We start from the raw sequence: 16874 nt of genomic DNA, 5'->3' as shown, positions 1-16874 counted from the left end.
AATTCTTCTGTACCTTCTATTTCCTGTTTTTCTCTGGTCTCCATCTTATTTTCCTGCTTTCTTTTCGAACTCTTCTTCTTTTTCTTCCTTCTCTTTTTCTTTTCTGTTAGATCTTGTTCTTGTACTTTCGGTTTATCCTCTACAGTCATATCGATTTCTTTGCGTTTTTCCTGTGCATTGATCCTTCCAGAATTTGTTTTCCTATCTGTTTGCTTTTCTTCTCCTGTGTTGTCTGGTTCTGCTCTGATTTCCAGTTTATTTTCCGAAAAATTTATGGTGATATCTTTTTTCCTCAATTCATCAATTCCCGCTATCATATCATGATTTAAATCTTCAATCACCACACATTTCATAATATGGAATTTGTTTCCCACTCTTATCTGTACTCCCAAGCCTTCGTTTACTGTCGTCAAATTTTTATTGTTTGCCCCCACTAAATCAACCCTAGGAATCTTATACACAAATCTGTCCAAATTTAATTCTTTTACTAGTTTTTTATTGATTAACGATATCTCCGATCCAGAATCAATCACAATTTTAATCGCTTTATGTTTTATAAATGCATCTAAAAATATTAGATTAGAATTAGAAATTTGTCTGTCGTTTCCTATTGCTACATGATTCATCTCCCTTCTATTTTGTTGTTGGAAGCTCTGGTTATTTCTATCGTCCCCTTGTTCGTTAGTATTCCTATTGGGAGGATTTTGTGCATCTCTATTCCTGTTGTGATTTTCATATGTTCTCTGTTGTGTGTCATTCCTGTTATCGTAATTTTGTTGTCCATTGTAATTATTGTAATTTCTCGGCCTATATTCGTTTGTTGATCTGGGATGTCGGTTTCTCTGGTCATAATTTGATGAATACCTTCTTTCCGGTCCATTATATTGGTCATGTTGTCTTCTATTTCTCATTTCTTTTCTTTTCGCTTCTTTTAGTTGAAGGAATTGGCACAAACTATCAATATCTTGATAGTTTCTCAAAATCACGTGATCTTCCAACGTTTCCTCAAAATGTCTGCTGATCATTTCTACCAGCTGTTCGGTAGAATATTTGTATTCTAGATATTTTGAATTGTTATATATCTGCAAAGCATATCTTTCTTCAGATATTCCCATTTTTTCGTGATATTTTCCATTCTGTAGCTCTTGGTTGATTTCTCTCTGTTTATTTTTCCCCCAGAAATAGTTGAGAAATTTATTTTCAAAATCTGTCCAATTTTCAAACTCATCTTCCTTGCTTTCATACCATAACGCTGCTCCTTCTTTCAAATGGTTTCTAATTGTTTCTTTGCAATCGTCAAAATATCTAATATGTTGTAATTTGGTTTTCAAATTTTTAACAAACGGTACTGGGTGTGTTTTCCGAATATCCCCGCCAAATTGTATTTTCGCCTCGCTTGTTCCATGGATGATAACTTCTTTTCTCTCTACCCCTCTTAGTTCAATTTCTGCCATTTGTTTTTCATTTTGCTTTAATCTTCTTTCTACTTCCTTCCTGTCTTCTTGTAGCGCCATTTCAAATTTTTCTTCTAACTGTTCTAATTCCTTTTTCTGGACCATCTTACTATCTTTCATTACATTTTCAAGTTTGCTTTCTAATTCCTCCAAATTATCTTTAATTCTCATTTCTTGTTCTTTCATATCATTTTTAATTTCATTAATCTCTTCTATTTGTTGTATCAGTTCTTTCTTTATCCCCTCAACACATCCTCTAATTTCCTGTTCATAGTTTTCCAGACGCTGCTCTATATTGCTCATTGTTTGTTTTGTTTCTGCCATTGTTTGTTTTGTTTCTTGTTGATTTCTATCCATTTTTAGTGATGTTTCATTCATTGTTTGTGTCTGTATTTGCATCATTGCTAATAATTTCTCTATTCCTGATAATTCTTTTTTTTCCTCAACTATTGTAACATTTCCTTCATTATCCGATCCTTCTTCAACAATTGTTTCCTCTTCTCTGTTATCCTCCTTCCTTTCCTGCATTTTGCTTTGACTCCTTGTGGTCGACATGTTGTTTCTTTTCGTTACTGTTTTTGTCCCCGCCAAATGTGAAATTTTACAACACTCTATATGTTTCAGAACACGACAATATTTCTCCCCAAATGTATTAAATTTTCACGACAAATATCAAATATGCAATCAGTAAAATTCAAATAATTCAAAATAAATATCAAATGTATGATTGGTAAAGAAAATAAAATCAAATAATTCAATAGCAGTAAATATCCACTAACTACGATCAATCAATAAATCAAATTTATATTCTCTGGAAAAATTGTCAAAATACTTTCAAATTCCCTCAATGTTATATGTTTTTATCTCTGGATCACCTGTACTTATTCCAGATCTCTTTCCCTTCCTTCAAATGTAAAGCTGCGATATTTTGAAGCCCCACGTTTTGGAAGCCAGTTATTGTGATATTTAAAGTCTTGGTGCGCCAAGCAATAATTAGCTAATTAATTTTTTTGATTAATTAAAATTATTTAAATGATATGATTATTACTCTATCACAATTTTAATTCTTTTATCTCAGGGTTAAATTCGTGCTTCAATATCTATGCTATTACATGTGAAAGGTAAGGTCCAGAGAATACCGGAATAATAAAAAACACATATGATCTAACACTATATATTGAAATAAAAATAATGAAATAATTCACACTCAAAAGTTTTCAATAAACAAATCTCATATAAGGATTCTCAAAATTTTGTTCTCCGTACGTGAACAATCAAAATTAATGGTACAAACAATATTAATTGAAATCTCAAAATCCCAAACTATTCTAACTCTCCTAATCAAAATATTTATATCCTTTCCAAATTACGTGTAAAAATTGTGTTATCAATAAAAGAAAAAAAAAAAAACTGCAGAGACAAAATATCTCTCTCTGATGATGAGTGGTCCAAATCCTTGTTCCTTGTAGACTATATTATCTCCTCTCAACCGCTCCCTATGTAATCAGCAATCTTACATCAGATTGTTGCAAGTATATCGTCCTTAATGATCTCCTTCAAAAGCACAAATCATTCAAATTATGATAGCCTTTCTCCTCTCGATAAACTGAATCTCTCGTTGGCCCGAGTGAAAAATTGACTCTTGGAATATCTTCTCTTTACGATAAACTGAATCTCTCGTTGGCCTGAACAGTGACTCTTGGAATATAAGTAGAGAAATATGACTTACAATATTTTGTTGTTTCAGCTTCTGTCAGATACACTAACTCCACAAAAACTCACTAACATTCAACACTACTGCTTGCTACATTTCGGGAACCGACAGAGAACAAACACTGTTCTTTCTTGAAGACTTGGAAACCAACTGACTGCTATCTTTTCTCTCTCCTCAATCTCGCTAAACTTTCTCCCACACACTTATCCCACCTTTTTCAATCTCCGCCAATCACAACTCGTCACAATTCCCCCATTTCTTCATTTCGATAACAAACAAATTTTTACCTATAATTATAAATTTCCTAAAACTTATTTACAAATAATATTTTTCTATAAATCTTAAAACTAACAAAAACCTCTTTCTAAAATATCTTCTATTGTCTTTAATCACTGCACTAATGCATTTGTAAAAACCCGTTTCAATTTGTCTTTTGTTTCACTTAAACTTATGCGGGTCACTCAAGTTTAACAAAGAAATGATTGATGTAAAGCTTACATTTTGTTTGGTACAGGTAATTCAAGGATTTAATAACTTTCCTTCTCCGAAATGTTTGTTGGATATTATCCTACTTATCTGAATTATTTTAATGTTTTTGAACTTTGAAATATTTTTAAACAAACCAATATTTTTCTCGATTTTACATATCATAACAATATATATATATTTATATATTTATATGACTCGATACAAAGTATATACCAAAATGAAATAAAACCCGGCTGGTTAGATACTAATCAACTCTTAGACAAGGAAAGAGAGGGAATATAGTGTTTTAATAAATCAGTAAATTGAAGTTGAAATCAGTAGATCTACTGAAAAATCAGTAGATCTGGAAACTTCGCGAGAGGTAGTAATGGGTAACGTACAGTCACAAAACATGGCGGTTTATTAAATGAACGTTACCTGTACTGTCTCTTTCCTTGTCTAAAAATTAACTATATGTTATAAAAATCCAAGAACGTCGCAGCGGTATTTAAATAATTACTTTAATTAAATATAGCTAAATATAAATTATTGTAAACCTGTTATTTGTAAAAAAAGGCCGTTATTTTTTCTAGTTTACAGATCTGACAGCATATTAAAAATTAATATTTTATCTGAACAATGTCAGGAATTGAAAAGCATGCTTGGTTAGATTTCAAAAATATACTGTTTTGGAAATATACGAGTACATAATTACCCCGAAACTATTGAAGAGCTTCAATCTACTAGGTTGCCACATATGAATCGAATTAAATTTTTAAATAGTCACCTTATTAATTTTCCGGAAAATCTTGATGCGGACAGTGATGGGTAGGGTGACCAATTTGATCAATATTTAATGATCATAGAGGCAACAAGCTAAAATGCCCTCAGATAAAATGTCAAAGGAAAATTTTTTGTCTTGCATTGTTGAAATAATATGTAGATTAAGACTGAGATTATTTTCGTGTCCAGAGGTCAAAAGTTAGTTAAAAACAAATAACAGATTCAAGAGAACTAAACTGCTGTTTCCAACATAATCTAGGTCTAAGTCTAGTGATTGCCCTTTATTTAATGTGTTTATTTTTTGCTGTAATACACTAAACGTTGAATATTCGTTAAAATTAACGAGAGGAGACAAAATAAATTTATCATTATGCTAGAAAACATCTTTTTTATTTAATAAAACCGAAATAATTCATCCTAGTAAATTACCTACAAATATAAAAAAATTATAATCTATAAAAAAATTTCATAAGCAAATCGACGTAACAAAATAATTCATTCATGACAGTAAACTCATAAAATATGGAGGACAAAAACTACACCGAATAGTCCAACCGATATTTCAGAGAGCCATGAACAGACAACTCCCAAAACAATGGACACAAGCAAATTATCAAAAAAATAAAACAGAATACTACTCCAAAACCATTGTGGAATAAACGGAATTAAATCACCTATAGTACGACAAAAAATTGGTCAGTATGACGCAAATCAAATACGTCGTTTACTAATAAGAAAATCAAAACGATATCGGATCTCAACATTATAACAGCTCTCACATTTTACATTTTAATTGGTAATATGCGGTTCTTTACAGTGAAACAGCTGTAACAACTTACATATTCATGATGTATTTTAGCAAATTAAAATATGGTCAGAACAAATTATTCGAATTCTTAATGCTTTAGATTTATCAGTGGCATTTCAGGAGGGTCACTTAAAAATGTTGTCTATATCGAAGGTTTATTTTTTTTTTTATTTAAACAAATATACCCGCATCAACCACTAAGGGTTATTAGCGGGGGGACATACACAAATAGTAAGGTACATATTGTTACATAAAAAAATATTTTTTACAATCTGGTATATAGTTTAGTCATTTTAAGATAACTTAATAAAGACTGTAAATTTGACGTTAGTATACTTTTGTATTATCACTAACGGCACACGCGATTCTTTCGTTCTGGTACATTGGACACTCAACAATTATATGTTTCACTGACAACTAAGTGTTGCACTTGGTACACATCGGAGCAGCCTCCTGGTTGAAGATATGCTTGTGTGTAAGAAAAGTATGTCCTATTCGGAGTCGGTTGATGATGACTTAGTCTTTTCTATTATTTGGTAAGATGAGTTTGGTTCCTACTTGACTTATACATTCTTTGAGTTTGTTAGCAGTGTGATCCCAAGTAGTTAGCCACGCTCTGTACACGTGGGCTTTAATATTTACTTTGTGATCAGTCCAAGGCATTTGATTTATGATAGCAATACTTTGGTCGGTGGTTGCAGTGCTTGCCAGAGAGTCCACTTCCTCATTACCACTTATTCCCATATGGGAGGTACCCAGATAAAGGAAATATCTTTTTGTTGAGTCTGTAGATAAGATAACTCTTCTTTGACCTTGAGAAGTATGGCGTGAGTTGTATATAGTTGTCTTATTCCAAGTAATGCGCTCATTGAATCGGTGATGATAACAAATTTGCTTTCGTTGATAGAACAACATTTTTTCACGCCCTGGTGAATTGCCGTAAGTTCTCCAGTATATATACAACAATTTGTTGGGATTCGTATGGTAGACTTGACGTTTTCGTGGATTTAGGCTGCAGCATGTCCTTCATGACATTTGGAGACATCAGTGAAGATTTGATGGGTTGTTGGGTATTTGGATATTACATTTTTATAAGCTTGGTGTATAAGGAAAGGATGCGTGGAATGTTTTGGGAGTTCTTTTAGAGACGTGTCTATTTTTGGAGGTTTAATCATCCAAGGAGGAACATTTACATGAATAGGCATAGTAAGACTGAACTGTTCTAAATTAAGACCAATACGTTTTATTCGTTCGGGTAGTTTTTTTATTGCAATGTTTCTGTAAAGATCGGACGATATAATTTGTTCTGCAAAGTATTGTTGAGTAGGTTACGTTGCTGTTGTTTGCTGAAATTCTGGCAACGTAATTTAGTGATAGGAGTTGCCTTTGTTGGCTTAAGGACAGTTCATTAGCCAAAACTTATAAGCTACTTACTGGACTAGTTCTTGTGGCACCTAAAACTAATCTCAAGCATATATTTTGAATGTAGTCAAGCTTTTTTAAAAATGTTTTGTTAGCAGTATCGTAGCATAAACAGCCGTAGTCTAGTTTACTTCTTATTAGTGATCTATATAGAGTAAGTAAGGTTGTTGTATCTGCCCCCCAAGAGGTATTTGACAGCATCATAAGTAGATTAATTCTGGATTGGCAAGAACGTTGCAGATTGGTGATGTGGGTTTCCCAGTTTAAGTTACGTTCAAAAGAAAGTCCTAAGAAATTTATTTCTTCTGCTTGTTTCAGGACAACTCCATTTAGTGTTAATTGAACATTAGGATAATTTTTTCTTTTGCTAAAAATTAAATAACGTGTCTTTTCACTAGAGAAAATAAAACCCGTGTTTTGCGACCAGCTTTCAATTGTGTGTAAGGTAGTTTGCAGTATATGTGTTCCCAAGGTTACATTGTTTGTTCTTAGATAAATGACTAATTCATCTGCATATAGGCTAGAAAATACAGGTAGTTTTATTTGATGTATAATACTATTTATTGCAACTAGAAAGAGAGTAGGACTTAGAGTAGATCCTTGTGGAGTGCCGTTTTGAAGTACTCGTCTGGAAGATGTAAATCCATTGGTTCTAACTCAAAAAGTTCGTGTTTCTAGAAAATTTTTAATAAAGGACAACATGTGCCCTTGAACATCCCATTGTTGAAGTGTTTTTAGTATAAGATGTCTCCATGTTGTGTCAAACGCTTTTCTTATGTCAAAAAACACCGCAATAAGTTTTGGTTGTGCAGAAAGGATTCATGTGTTATTAGATTGTTTGTTGTGGATCTACCCGTACGAAATCCACTTTGTCTGATACTTATTAGGTTATTGTTTTCGAGGTACCATTTAAGATGATAATTAAGGATTTTTTCTAAAAGTTTGCAGGTACAACACGTAATTGATATTGGACGATAGGAATTTGGATCGTCTTTTGGTTTATTATATTTAAGGATTGGAATTATAGTTGCTTGCGACCATAGATCAGGAAAGTCATGATGAATAAAAATAATATTAAAAATATCAACTAATATTAGCTTTGCATTCAGAGGAAGATTTCATAAGAAAAGAGGGAGGATATCATCAGGTCCTGGACTCGAATTTTTAGCACTTAAACAAAATTCTAATTCTTGAAGACTTACTGATTTGGTTATTGGATTGCCGCTCTTTGTGATTTGTATATTTGAAGACTCCGTTAGTTTTTTGTGCTCTAGAAAGGATAGGCTGTAATTAGAATCACCAGAATTAAGTTCGTATATATCTGCTAGTATTTCTGGAATATATAGTTATTATATGATAAAGTATCTATACCTCGAAAGTATTTTGTACCTTTTATTCTGCGGACTTTGTTTCATATGTTGCCTAAGGGAGTGGAAGGATTTATTGAAGAAACGTACTTTTTCCAACTTTCTCGTTTTGCTTTTTTGATTAATTGTCTGCTTTGAGCTCTGAGATTTTTAAACCTTAAAAGGTTTTCGATAGTTTTATGTTTCTTGTAAACGTTAAAAGCGTGTTTAGACAAAGTGAGTGCTTGTGCAATTTCGTTATTCCACCAAGGAACTGGCTGCCTTTGACTCGATTTTGTTTTTCCCACTGCGATTGTTGCTGCAGAAATAATAATGTTATAAAATATTTCAAGATTTTGGTTTGCGTTATTGGTTAAATTAGATTTGTTTGTTTGTTCTTCTATCAGTGTTCGATATAAATTCCAGTCAGCTGACTTTATTTTTCATGTCTGGTGAATTGGAAAAGTTGATTTATCATTAGTGTTTATGGTTATCGTGATAGGGAAGTGATCACTATCATATAAATACCCCAATGTGTCCCAGTATAATAAAGGAGCTAGCGACGGACTGCATAAAGAGAGATCTATGGCAGAAAATGTACCATTGTATGAATTGAACCTAGTAGATTTTCCAGTGTTTAGTAAAACTAAATTTAAATTGTCAATGAGATTATTTAGGAGATTGTCACATTTGTCGGTTTTGTTACTTCCCCAAGTACTGTTGTGACAGTTAAAATCGCCTAATATTATTTTTGGGTGTGGAATTTGGTTTAAAACATTGCTTAGTTCAATTATGTCTAAATCAGTAGGATGAGGTAAGTATACATTGCAAATATTGATTTTCATTTTGTGGGTGAGTGACACTGCAACTATTTCGAGATTGGTTTGCAGTTGTATTTCAGTTGACTCTATGTCATCCCTTACAAAAATTGCTGTTCCGCCGCTTGAGTGATCTGCAACTCGGTTTCTTAGAAAAGGAACATAATTTTTTAATGTCACATTTTGGTGCTTGAAATGGGTCTCTTCTAGTTATATGACTAAAGGAAGATATTCGTGTATAAGAAGCTTAATGGATTCTATATGTGTAAAATAACCGTTGGGGTTCCACTGTAATATGAATGTGCTGGCCATTAACTCTTTATATGTTAACTATTTATTGTTGAGAACTTGATTCTTAGTCAGTTTCGTCAGTAGAAGAAGGACTGTTGAGAAGCAGTTTCTTCTTCAATCTGGTGATATTGTTTTTTAAAGTTTTATTTTGTATTTGAGAATATATAAAGTTTAAAATTTCTTTTATTTCTTGGCTTTCATTTGAATAATTTTTAACAATGTGTTCAGGATGTTTTGAGTGAAGGGAATTTGCCAGAAAATCACATATTTCATGAAAAGTAAGTGTAAAGGAAGGGTTTCTATTTTCAATTTTTTCTTTAATTTGATTTAGAATAATTGGAATATCTTCTTGGGTTTTAGGCTTTTTTGTAGGTTTTTGAGTATCGGGAGGAGGTAGGTCATTTTCAAGAATTTCAGGAGAGGATATTTGTCTTTTAGTTGCAGGAGTAATTTCAGTGGTTTTTCTATCGCTTTCAATTACTAAGGAATTATCTTGGAATATTTTTGGTTGATTCAAGATTTGTAATTCATTGTTTGTTTGTGAGGAAGTGGTTTGGTCCTTTGTAGCTGATGCGTGATTTTGTATGGTATTGGGTTCTGGTTCCATTAATGTTTCGGTATCTTCTTGGTATTGGTTTCGTGGTTGATCTTGTAGCTGATTATATTTTTCATTGGTAGAGTTATGTATATTCACGTAATGGTCAGTTTCCATTTGATTAATTGAGTTGCTTGATGATGATAAAGAAGGACAGTCAGAATCGTGACGTCCGATATTCTTGCATCTGGAGCAGTTTAAACCATCTATGGAAATGTATAGTCGATATGATGTATTGTCGAATGAGATTAGAAATGAGTCAGGAATTGATGCATTTTCTAAAAGACTTATGAACATTTGCCTCCTAAAGCTGAGTATTTGGCTGTATTCTGAGTCTTGCATGCCTACTCGTAGAAACGTCATGTTGGAGGCGGATTTTATACCCATAGTTTTTAAGTGCTCTTCAATTATGCTATTAGCTATAGTAGGACATACATTAGATATGATGAGTCTGTGGGCAGGGGTTATAAGTCTTCTTACTTCAATCTGGTTACCATCACTATTTATATATTTGTGTGAGCTAAGAAATTGATCAACTACATATTTAGAGGAGAGGTAGATGTAGATGCGGTTGTTTGCTATTTTGGATGCCCAAACAACATTTTTGGGCTGTACTATTGATCCAACAGCTTTTATATATTCGAAAACTTTTATTCCTTGTATGGTTGAAAGTATAATACCTTGGTCTTTTGAAGGATATTTGAAACTGTTTAATGTATTGGAGTAAGATATATGTGACGTAGTGGGTATATTTCGTGAGGTAGTAGCTGATTCCGGTTCATCCATCTTCCCGCTGAGAATTTACGTACATTGGCATAGAAGATCTGAAGCCGGACCTGGCCACTTAATAAAATTGAACAGCAGCCTAGCCTAATTACTTGTTTGAAGCAAGAGCCAGTAAAAAGTTGTTGTCGATAATCGATAAGTTAAATTGAAATAGATAAAATATTTTGCCTTTTAAACTTCTGATTTTAAGGTTATTAATAATGCAGTTTTGTACTCACAGAATTCTACGATTTTCAGTACACTGTCAGATTTAACTTTAAGTTGCAAACAGTATAAAAATTAAATTATATTTTTAATTTTAACTACCAGTAATTAACAAATTTGTCAGAACCGATATAAAGCTGTATGATCTGCTAGATATCGGGGCCGGACTCCGAAGGTTTAATTTGTTTGAGAAATTTACTTAAAATAATGAAAACAGGTAGATAACAACTTTATTTTAAATAATTTAAATTAAAGAAAGATCTGATACAACAGATAGAAGAAAAAACCCTAAAGAATGCAAAACAAGAGACAGAGATTAAAGATCTCCAAAATACAATGAAGGAGATACGAAATTGCCAGAAAAAGGAACTAGAGATGCAGAGAGAAGAAATAGAAACTAAAATGAAGGATATTAAGACTGTGCAAAAGATGAAATTAGAACATTTAAAAGAAAACTTTGAAAGTGCGCTACAAGAAGACAGGAGAGAAGTAGAATGGAGATTAAAGCAAAATGAAAAACATATTGCAGAAATAAAACAACAAACAGGAGGAAAGAGAAAAGAAATTATCATCCATAGCACAAGCGAGGCGAAAGTACAATTTGGCGGGGACATTAGAACGACACATCCAGTACCATTTGTTAAACATTTAAAAACTAAATTGCAACATGTTAGATATTTTGACGATTGCAAAGAAACAATTAGAAACCATCTGGAAGAAGAAGCAGCGTTATGGTATGAAAGCAAAGAAGATGAGTTTGAAAATTGGACAGATTTCGAAAATAAATTTCTCAATTATTTCTGGGGGAAAAATAAACAGAGGGAAATCAACCAAGAGCTACAGAATGGAAAATATCACGAGAAAATGGGAATATCTGAAGAAAGATATGCTTTGCAGATATATAACAATTCAAAATATCTAGATTACAAATACTCTACCGAACAACTGGTAGAAATGATAAGCAGACATTTCGAAGAAACGTTGGAGGATCACGTGATTTTAAAAAACTATTAAGATATTGATAGTTTGTGCCAATTCCTTCAATTAAAAGAAGCGAAAAGAAGAGAAATGAGAAACAGAAGACAACATGACCAATACAATGGACCGAAAAGGAGGTACCAAGCAAATTATGACCAGAGAAAACGACATCCCCGATCAACAAATGAATATAGGCCAAGAGAATACCACAATTACACTAGACAACAAAATTATGATAACCGGAATGACACACAAAATAGAACATATGAAAATCACAACAGGAACAGAGCTGCACAAAATCCTCCGAATAGGAATACGAACGAACAAAGGGACGGTAGAAATAATCAGAGCTTCCAACGACAAAATAGAAGGGAGATGAATCATGTAGGAGTAGAAAACGAGGAAGAAGATGTATGCAATGAATCCAGACAGAATTTTCAATAAAGCATCCACTAAACAAAAGTAAAAAACTCTCCGGTATATTTTGTCACCCGAGAGAGTTTATACAGTTGGCGGGAAACGAAAGACAAAATTCTAATTCCAATCTAATATTTTTAGATGCCTTTATAAAACATAAAGCGATTAAAATTTTGATTGATTCTGGATCGGAGATATCGTTAATCAATAAAACTAGTAAAAGAATTAAATTTGGACAGATTTGTGTATAAGATTCCTAGGGTTGCTTTAGTGGGTGCAAACAATAAAAAATTGACTACAGTAAACGAAGGTTTGGGAGTACGGATCAGAGTGGGAGACCAATTCTATATTATGCAATGTGTGGTGATCGAAGATTTAAATTATGATATGATAGCGGGAATTGATGAATTGAGTGAAAAACATATCACCATTAATTTTTCGGAAAATAAACTGGAAATCAGAGCAGAACCAGACAACACAGAAGAAGAGAAGGAAACAGATAGAAAAAAAAATTGAAAGGATAAATGAACAGGAAAAACATAAAGAAATCAATATGACGGTAGAGGATAAACCGAAAGTGCAAGAAAAAAATCAATCTGAAAAGAAAAACAGAAGGAATAAAAAGAAGAAGAGTTCGAAAAGAAAGCAAGAAAACAAGGTGGAGACAAGAGAAAAACAGGAAATAGAAGGTACATAAGAATTGTTGGCAGCCGACGATAAAACAGAAAGGAAGCCGGAAGAAAAGGAAGTTATCATATGAAAAAGGAAAGGAGTATAAACGTGGTGCTCGGAATACCAAATGGAAATTGAAGATAGAGAAAAAACAGAAGAAGAAATAAAGGATGAGGACAGAGAAGAAATGGCAATTATGGACGAGAATACAAAATTTTGTGAAGAAATATTATGGACAGTGAACACATGTGAACAAAATGAGGATAAAAAAAATAAAATGTGGAGAAAACATGGAAAAGGAAATACATAAGATTTTATAAAATTATGGAGATCTTATTAATGAAGAAAGCTGAGTGGCTAAAAATTATGAACATTCCTTTAAAGTTAAAAACTTGGAAAATTTTAAATCGAAAACATATCCAATCCCGTATAAATACAGGCAAATCGTCGGACAGGAAATTGAAAATATGATCAAAGACAAGGTGATTGAAAGATGTTACTCTCCATATATTAACCCGATAGTATGCGTGAAGAAATCGAGGGGTGATGTGCGATTATGTTTAGATACAAGAAACATTAATTCGCACACAATCGCTCAATACGAAGCGCCTTTGAACATCGAAGCCATATTTGGACGAATCACAGGATCACACATTTTCTCCAAAATCGATTTGAAACACAGTTTTTGTTTAATACCTTTGGCAGAAAAGTGTCGAAATTATACTGCTTTTTCTATCGACGGAGTGGTGTACCGATTTAGGGTGGTACCATTTGGACTACAGAGTGCATGCGCTGCTTTGGTTCGCGCATTACACACAATCCTAAATAGGCATGGAGAATTTGTTGTACATTACATAGATGATTTATTAATTTTCTCACCAGATTTAACAAGCCATCTACGACATATTCATACTGTTCTCGAAGAACTTGATCAAGCGGGATTAAAATTAAATATTCAAAAGTGTCAGTTTTTCTAAAAAGAAATACTGTATTTAGGATTCAAATTAGGTCTTGCAGAAGGTAGAATCGAAGTCATAAATAACTACCCTAGGCCAACCAATTTAAAAACTTTGTGGGTATTTTTAGGAATGGTAAACTATTTCAAAAAGCTGATACCAGACATCAGCATAAAAGAAATACCGTTAATAGCATTACTTAAGATAAATGTCAGGTGGAAATGGAGAACTGAACAAGAAATGCTTTCAAAAATTTAAAAGGATCGTTTTCCACAGCTGTAAGAGTACACCATCCAAGATATGATCAACCTTTCATTCTCAGGACCGATGCTTCCATAAAAAAATTCGCAGGGGTGTTATCACAGATCCAAGACGATATAGAGGTGCCAATCTGTTTTGTCTCCCGTGTAACCAAAACGTATGAGAGAAAATACAGCGTCACTGAATTAGAGTTTGAAAGTGTATTATTTTGTGTAAATAAATTACGTTTTTACCTACTTGGGGCAAAATTCACCATTGAAACAGACCATGCAGCGTTGGTACACATAATGAAAAATAGGCTGGTAAATAACAGAATTTATAGGGGCATTCTTTTACTTCAAGAGTATAATTTTGAATTTAAATATATCAAAGGAACTGAAAATATCTTGGCAGATGCGTTGACGAGAGATGAACAATTCCGCAAAGAGGATAACAAAACTCTCCACGTCGGCATGAACATAATGAGAGAAGAAGCATGCTTATTTTCTTTGGCTCAGATCAGGGAAAATCAGGAAGAATTGGATGAAAGAGAAAAGCAAAGGGCTGAACAAGAAGATAACTTATATTTTAAGAGGGTCGATGATAAAGAACTATATGTAATCACGGAGCAGATGGCAAAAGAAGTTTTTTTAAAGTTACACTGTGACAACGGACATATTGGAAGCAGGAAGGTGTGGCTTATGTTCAGGGAGAACTATATTTGTCGACAGGACTATACAATAGCCAAAGAGGTGACTCGAAATTGTGTGACATAATATCAGAAGTGTAAAAGTAGGAACTTCAAAAACGAAAACGTCACAAAAAACGTCGTAGCGCGGAAGAAACTGGATATTGTCGCCATTGATATGTTAAGCGACTTGATACCAACAACACAGAGGAATAAACACATACTAGTTATGGTGGGTCTTTTCTCAAAATATGTTAAATTGTACGCATGTCGAACCACGAAAGGAATTGAAATACTTCGGAAGATAGACGATTTTACAGAAACAGTGGGAAGACCAGACAACATTTTATTGGACAATGCGACATACTTTAGGAACGAACGCTTTAAAGGGGAGTTAAGAGAGAGAGGCATCAATACAAAATTTATAAGCATCCGCCATCCACAGAGCAACCCTTCGGAGCGTTTTATACAAGAAGTCACAAAATTTCTACGAATTGCTGCTGAAGAACATCATCGACATTGGGACAGAAAAGTGTTTGAGATCGAGACGTATTTGAACTGTGCACCGAATACGGTTACCAAAGAGACGTCTTTATATATAATGAAAGGAACAATGCCTACAAGACCGTGGGAAGACACCGGCCCCAGACAATACGAAGAAGTGACCGAGATGGTTCAAAGAAGATTGAGACGAAGTGGAGAGAAATATCTCCAAAGGCAAGAGAGGAATCGAAGAAGAAGGCCGATCACATTCCAGAAAGGAAATAAAGTCTTAGTGAGGGCACTGAGGGTGTCGAATTTACAAAATGGTATTTGTGCTAAATTGATGCCGGTATTTGAAGGTCCATATAGGGTCAATACGGAAAATGGGGTAAATAGTTATGAATTAGCGCACATAGAGACAGGCAATATACGGGGTATTTTTAACATTCACGACATATATCAGTATCATGAGTAGATTTTAATAACATAGTGAAAAAATTTGGTCCTAGAAAACTTATGTCATTAAAAAAATTAACAAAGAGTTTTCGGCAAATCAAATGGCGGGGAGTTCTTATGCTATGTAAAATTGAAAATAATATTGGTTTGCTCTTAATATTTCAAAGTATAAAATATAATAATTCAAAATATTTCAACTGATAAACTATAAAAGATATTTCGAACAAATGAAAGTCCATTATCTTTGAATTACCTGTAGTAAACAAAATTTAAGATATGCATAAATTATTTTCTTTGTAAAATATATTTGAGTGAACATAGTGAAATAATGAAACAATGCGAATGGATTTTCCAAATAGACTTGTACGCCGATACGGTGAATAAGACAATAGAATCGAAATATTTAAAATGTATAATTCTCCGTTAGTTTTTAAGAATTTGTAGAAACGATTAGCATGTTAATAGTTTTTAGGAAAGTTATAATTGTTGGTAAAATTGTTGTTGGTTATCTAAATGGTAGATGGGGATAAATATGACGAACTTTGATTGGCGGAGGGTGGAAAAAGTGGGATATTTATGTAGGAATGAGAGTTTAGCTGGATTTTAAGAGAAAAAAGATAATCAGTTGTTTTCCAAAGGTGCAAGGCGAACAGTCGTTGTTCTCTGGTGGTTCCCAAGTGATAGTAAGCATTAGAAGTGAATGTTTGTGAGTTTTCTTGGAGTTAGTGTATCTGACGGAAGCTGATCTAGAAAAATATTGTAAGTTATACTTTTCTACTTATATATTCCAAGAGTCACTGTTCAGGCCGGAACGAGAGATTCAGTTTATTGAGAGGAGAAGAGGCTAGCATCTTTTTGAACGATACGTGCATCTGAAAGATCATTGAACACGAGAGGCTCGCAATAATTTGTTGTGAGATTGCTAATTCCCTAGGGAACTGCTAAGAATAGATAGTGTAGGCTACAAGGCACAAGGATTTGGACAACTCATCATCAGAGAGATAGTTTTTTTTTACCATTCGTCAGTTTTTCTTTATCAACAAAGCTTTTTTTAATTGCTTCAGAAAAGATAGAAATATTTATCAGGAGATATAGAACAACAATTTTGTTTTGAAATTTTAATTTTAATAGTACATAACATTAATTTTTAAAGGTTCACGTACGTAGAACAAAATTTTGATAATCATTATACGAGATATTTTTTGTTGAAGATATTTGAGTGTGAATTTTATTTCAATATATAATTTTGTATCAGATGTGTTTAATATTCCGGCATTCCTTAGACCTTACCTATC

The 16874-nt window shown here is 33.1% G+C and overlaps 1 protein-coding gene across 1 annotated transcript in view; it reads left to right on the top strand.

Annotated features, from left to right (window-relative positions):
• Nucleotides 1–16874, top strand: part of sha (shavenoid) — a 641875-nt gene that overhangs the window by 124573 nt on the left and 500428 nt on the right. The window lies entirely within an intron of this gene.

This window comes from Diabrotica undecimpunctata, chromosome 4, assembly GCF_040954645.1.
Source record: "Diabrotica undecimpunctata isolate CICGRU chromosome 4, icDiaUnde3, whole genome shotgun sequence".
Classification (NCBI taxonomy): domain Eukaryota; kingdom Metazoa; phylum Arthropoda; class Insecta; order Coleoptera; family Chrysomelidae; genus Diabrotica; species Diabrotica undecimpunctata.
The sequence above is the reverse complement of the archived record's forward strand: the minus strand, read 5'-3'. Positions and strand labels throughout refer to the sequence as shown.